Consider the following 6,066-nt stretch of genomic DNA (forward strand, 5'->3'; position numbering starts at 1 on the left):
AAACTCCATGAGGGCAGGAATTTTTGTTTAATCTCTTACTTTTTCTGGTTGTTACTAACCAAACCATTTTTTATTTTTAATTCTTGACATTACAGAACTAAACTGAATTTAACATTCTGCTCTTACATTTCTTATCAACAAACATAAATAAAATCCATGAGCCAAAAAACCCAAAACAAAACTAAAAACAGAGAAAAGCTTACAAAATAAGCTAAATGTGAATCCCAGCATTAACAGCTGAACAAAGAATGTGATTTTTAAATTCCTGGGGAAGATAAAGTTGTGTAGAAACTGAACACTTAGAAATAATTTAAAACCTGGAAATCACTGACCAGAAATTACACAGCTGGATTATGAGAATACAGCATAAAGGGGTTATGAGTGAACCTACACCATTCTAGCTGCACCTCATGCCCTTCTCAGAGGATAGCCTTGCATCGATTAGATTCCGGGCCAGACTAATACTGGCAACAGAACCAGTGACAGTAATCTACCTTCCAGGAGAGCCTTCCACTGGGTTGGCAGTTCTGATCTGGGCCCTGGCCATCTGGCAGATATCATTAATGTTGGTGCCTTGGTGCCTGACTATGCAGCCAATTAAGCTATTTGGAATGGTGAGTTCATGGGTAGTTTGACTAAATGCGTCCAAACTTGCCCAATAGCCTTGATCTCTGGAAGGCTGGGGTCAATTCTGGTAAATCCAGTCTCACCGTGCATCACGGCAAAGTGAGAATGTTGTCTTGCCACCTGGTTCAGCTTAGCCAGATGGAGTGGAGAAATGGTGTGTTGTCCTTGAATTGAGTAGGCATCTAGAGGTGGTCCCTCCAGGTCATCGATGGTGTGGGGTCACCTGCAGCATCTCTGCACCAAACTTGGCCACCCTCACAGATGACTAGAGAGCGATCAGGCATGGGTTGGTACAAAATGGTCATGACTCTCCGTTCTGGGGACTGGGAGAGCATCTCCAGCATGCCTAGACAGATCTGCTTGGTATACTCAGTGACAGACTGCAGCACACCAGCAATGGTGACGGCCCGCTTGGTGGAGTTGGCCGCATTTCCCCCACCCCCAGTGCCGAAAACAGTGCCTGGCCATAGTAGCTACTCAGTAAGTATTTGTTGAATTAATGAATGAAGAGTGTATGCTGCCATTTTTATAAAATTTAAAACATGTGAAAGTACTAAAAATTATTTATAGATACATATATAAGCAGTGAAAAATGCTATGCTTGAGGATTATGAACACCAAATTTAGGACATGATCGCTTCTAGGTGGGAGGGAGGGGAACGAGATTCAGGAAGAGACACAAAGGAGGCTCAACTATATGTGTAATATTCAAATTTCTTTAAAATATCTGAAGCAAGCATGGTAACATACTAAGAGTTGACAAAACTAAGGGGTGGATACATAGATAGTTGTAAGATTACTCTCTCTATTTTTTGTAGGCTTGAAACAATTCATTTAAAAACTATCCTATCCAGAGCTAATATCTTACACCACCACCTGCTACCCCTTGACAACACCACCACCATCAGAGGCCACCTCAGGAATATTCACAGCAGTGTGTGAAAGACTCTTCTGAATGATAACTACTCCACTTCTCTCACCCCCCTGCTGAATTGGAAGATGCCAGATATTGAACCTTACTCACCTTTGCATCCCATCCCTCCTGTGACCTTTCATGATTGTCTTACTATAAAATGGATTTTCAGTTAATATTGAATAGGGTAGAATGAAAATGCTAATTTGGGAAATGGCAGGCAGAACTGGCTACATAATTTTGTGGGCCCAGTGAAAAAATGAAAGCTTATTAAAAAATTATTTAGAATTTCAAGATGGCAATAGCAGGGCTTTAAATCAAGCACAAGCGCACAGGCCTCCCACCCATGAATCCAGCCCTGAGGGCAGGCTTTGAACACAGAACTCATAAAGTATCTGAATGATTTCAAAGAATAGGCTATGGGGAGGCTGCTAGCTATGCACTGCATCCATTCACTTCTTCTTCCACAATAACAGAGCAGTGACTTGGTGCCAAGTTGCCCAGGTAGAGACAGCATTACTCAAGCCTTGTGGTACATGTGGCCTGGTCACTAAGCTCTCTTTAGCAGAATGGAGTGGAAGTGACAGGTGTGACATCGGACCGGGAGGGCCCATCCATGCTCTTTCCCCAACTCTGCTGACTGGAACTTGGTTTTGTGGTAACCATGGAAACAAGCTGAAGGATTCAGGATGGCAGAGCCACAAGATGGAAAGACTCTGGACCCTGAGTGTGTGTGTGGAGCAGAGCTGTCTAGCAGTGCAGCACACTGCCCCCTACCATTAGGTGCCTCAAATTAGTCTGCATCTTGGTTACATTACAGCAGCCTAGCTTGGTTGACTTAGGTGGTGTGATACAAATATCATTTCTGATTCACCCAACAGCTAAAAATAGGCTGTTCTAGACAAATCCAATGCTGTAACGGTCCCCTAGGCCCTGTGCACAACAACAGGCAGCAACAGGCCCTGGCCCAGCCCCAAAGAAAGAGCCTGGCTTAGAGTGGAAGTAGTACATACGTTCCCGCCAAAAAACTCAAGCAGCTGCTTAGAATGTTAAAGTTCCTTAACAGAGAAAGCCTGTAAATCCCTGCATAGAAGAATAGATGTCCTCAAAATTCCCCGAAACCCTTCCTGCAAACCTGGGATGGGCTGCCAAGAGCTCTGTGGCAGCTCCTCGCTGACCATTCAGAGCCTTTCTCTAGAGACACAGTAGGCGATTGCCGGCCCTGCAAACCAGCCGGGCTGTGTCAGATGGACCAGGGGAAGAGACTGTTTATCACGCAGGATTGAAACACCATAGTCATCTAGTTCCCAGCAAGGCTATGAACAGCTCCGAAGGCACGTTAGACCCCAAATCCAACCAGCTACTCACTGGATAACATCCAGGGGTCAAGGATCAGATATTACATAAAATAGCAGGTGGCCCAGAGAGCGCGTGCGCGCGCGCGCACACACACACACACACACACACACACACACAGAGACACACACACACAGAGACACACACACACACCTTTCTTTGGCAACAGGCCTTGGCTTTCACAATCACATTCTACTTGAATTTGCTCAGGAGTTTGTTTTTTTTAGTAGCTACAATTAATGAATGTCCATGCCTGCTATTCCTATTTTGATGAAAAATGAGACAGCTATCTGATGATGCTCAAGCAGAGGGAAGCTAGTGTATCTGACCCTGGACTTGCAAAAAGAAATTTGGCATTTGCCAACAGATACAGCTGTGCCGTTGAGAAGATATTTTCAATAATTAGTGTTTTCAACAATATTTAGCATGTCCCCAAGAAACTCCTGGACCCTTCATTAGAGTCTTCATTCAAAATTTAAGGAACTCACCCAAGGCCAGAGGGAGACTCAACGTCAGAGATAGATCAGGCCCAAGTCTTGATGACCCCAGTCCTGTCTTCAGCCCACGCTCACACCTCCCTCCCTTTTAATTAAAAAAAGCACCAGAGCAACAGACCAGTATCAAGCAAAGGCCCAAAATTGCATGTATATACTTGTCAGACCCTCTTCTCAAAAGCACAGTACATCTACAATGACCACCAAAGGGCATTGAAGCGCTTAAAACACTAGGAGAAACAAACTTTGGGAATGGAACAGCAAGGTTGGATGGAGAAGGGGTTGAAATGATGATGAAACAGAGTACAGTGGGACTGGGGGGTAAGGGTGGCCACCTGGAGGCGGGCACACGCCCAAGGTCATGCACACAGCCAAGCTGGGAGGACCAAGGCCCAGGACAGAGGCTGGAGAACACAGAAACAATTTGCCTCTCCGATACTCCCCAAAAGCATGGTTCCATGGGAAATCTGGTGAACAAACATTGTTTCATTCAACCTTTTGATGAAGTGAAAAGAATCGCAGGTACTGGCCAAACTGGAAATAAAAAGGCGAAAGGATTTAAGAAAGCTAAAGAAGCATGAGTGGTGAGACATTTGGAATAAACACTCCAGTGCTGATGCTCCCTGGGGCTCTGGGAAGAGACTCAGTTAATCCAGGGAGGCCAAACATGAGCTTCCTGTCAGGCCAAGGTTGAAAAAAAAGTGTGCAAAGGTAAAACAGGCAGCAGTGTTCAGGGACCTGCATCTTGTAGCAGAGACACCTGCTGTAAAGAGGCCCAGAGCTTTCAGAGTGTTACTAAAGTTTCAAACACGCAGACTCAGAGGCTCACCATTTCATGAGATGACTTCATGGGGGGGGGGGGGGGGGGGCGGGGCCGTTTATGAAAATGTCCCCATTTACGGTTGGCCAGATCAGGAAGAGGGATGGTGGCCTTTTCCAAAACCACAAAAGCCGTGGTCAGTGCCAGAGTCAGAGACAGAACAAGAAGGCTCGCTTCCTTTCTCTGCTCTTGGCCACATGAAGGTACAGTGAGAAGTCAGGAGTCTGTGACCCAGAAAAGGATCCTCACCAGAACTCTCCTGTGCTGACACCCTGACCTCAGAGTTCCAGACTCCAGAACTGTGAGAAATAAATTTCTGCTGTTTCTTTTTAAAGGGAGAGAGAAGGGGGAGGCTGGTAAGAATTTTATCAGGGGTTCCTGACCATCCTGTCCAGATGCCCATCCTCCCCTAGATGTCATGTTCCCATGAACACGTGCCCAGGGCCCACAGCTACCTTCAGCTGACTGCCCCAAACAAGGCCTTTGTTATGAAACCCCGTCATGGAGGCCTGGCATGCTATCCCAAGGGCTCCTGGAGAGAAGTGCTGGCACGCCTTTTCCAAACTCTTCACCATTCTTGGCCCACTTATTACCCAGCTCCTGACTCTTGATGATGGTGGTGTTTGTGCCTCTACAAACTGCTGCCTTCGGGATTTGGTACGGTTACTTAATGCTGGAAGCAACCACCCTCAGGACACCTGCCGGTGCTGACCCAGACCTCTGACTCCTTTCTCCTTGGAGGTCCTGACCCTCTATCTTAGCTTCAGCCCTGGGTTCCTCAACTCCCAGCGGTGGCCCACCCGTCCAACACCCCCGCCATCTAACTCCGGCCCCCTGAGTGTGATTTTGTACAGTTAGGCCAGGGCCACACCATGATTGTACCTCCATTTGAAATTTGTTGCACATATAATGCCTAACAATCTCCAGTAAAGTGTACATAAGTCATCTCATAGCCTACGTTTATTACTTCTTTATTATTCCCATCGTTGTCTTTGAGAGATTAGAATTTAAAAACAATCACCACCGCCAATATTTGGGTTTTGTTAAGAAGATGTACTCAACCCAAATAGACCCAAGGCTTTGGTACCTCTAACTTGAAAACTTGATTTATTCTCAACTATTTCTGAGCCTCTACTAAGGGCCAGGGAACATAACACACACTTGGAAACCAGGACAAGACATGGCCCCGTCTCATGGGGCTCATAGTCCAATGGGAAGAAAGACAAGCACCACACGGTTATGAGTCAGTGTGGGTACCACTAAGAGGTACCTAGAGGAGGCATGTCTAATCCAGAGCAGACAATGGCTGAGCTAATTGTTAGAATTAAAGAGTAACGAGGGGAAGGGAAGTGGGGCTGGGAGGGAGGGTGTTCTAAGTAGTAGGAACATCACGGGGGTGAGAGGGAGACCCTAATTCTATGAGGTGCATCACTGGGGGTGCAGGGTAGGTAAGTACTTCCAGGAGGGGTGAGAAGATAGAGACAGGCATAGAAACATCCTGGTGGGCCTTGTCCTCCAGGCTAAGCAGTTTGGACTTTATCCTGTAATATACTTTAGTTCTCTGACTTTAGTGGGGAGCTTGTTTTAACTGTGCTTCCTGAAAGCTGCATACAGAAATTCAGATTCAACCGATGAGGGAGTAGATTCAGGAATCTGCATTTTAATAACTACCCCATCGGTTGGGTGAGTTTGATGCAGAGTATGGTTGGGCAACACTTTTACAAATACAGCTGCAGGAGACACAGAGCCATAGAGGGGTGGCATGATCAGATCTGTTTCAGAAAAATCACTCTGGCAGAAAGTACCCATACATGCTCACTCAGCAAAGCCCCCTAATCCTTTGATAATCCTCCAGT

The 6,066-nt window shown here is 46.1% G+C and overlaps 1 pseudogene; it reads right to left on the reverse strand.

Annotated features, from left to right (window-relative positions):
• Positions 1-397: 397 nt before the first annotated feature.
• On the reverse strand, positions 398-1,664 carry LOC102996455 (poly(rC)-binding protein 1-like; annotated as a pseudogene).
• Between the last annotated feature and the right edge of the window lie 4,402 nt (positions 1,665-6,066).

This window comes from Physeter macrocephalus, chromosome 4, assembly GCF_002837175.3.
Source record: "Physeter macrocephalus isolate SW-GA chromosome 4, ASM283717v5, whole genome shotgun sequence".
NCBI classification, from domain to species: domain Eukaryota; kingdom Metazoa; phylum Chordata; class Mammalia; order Artiodactyla; family Physeteridae; genus Physeter; species Physeter macrocephalus.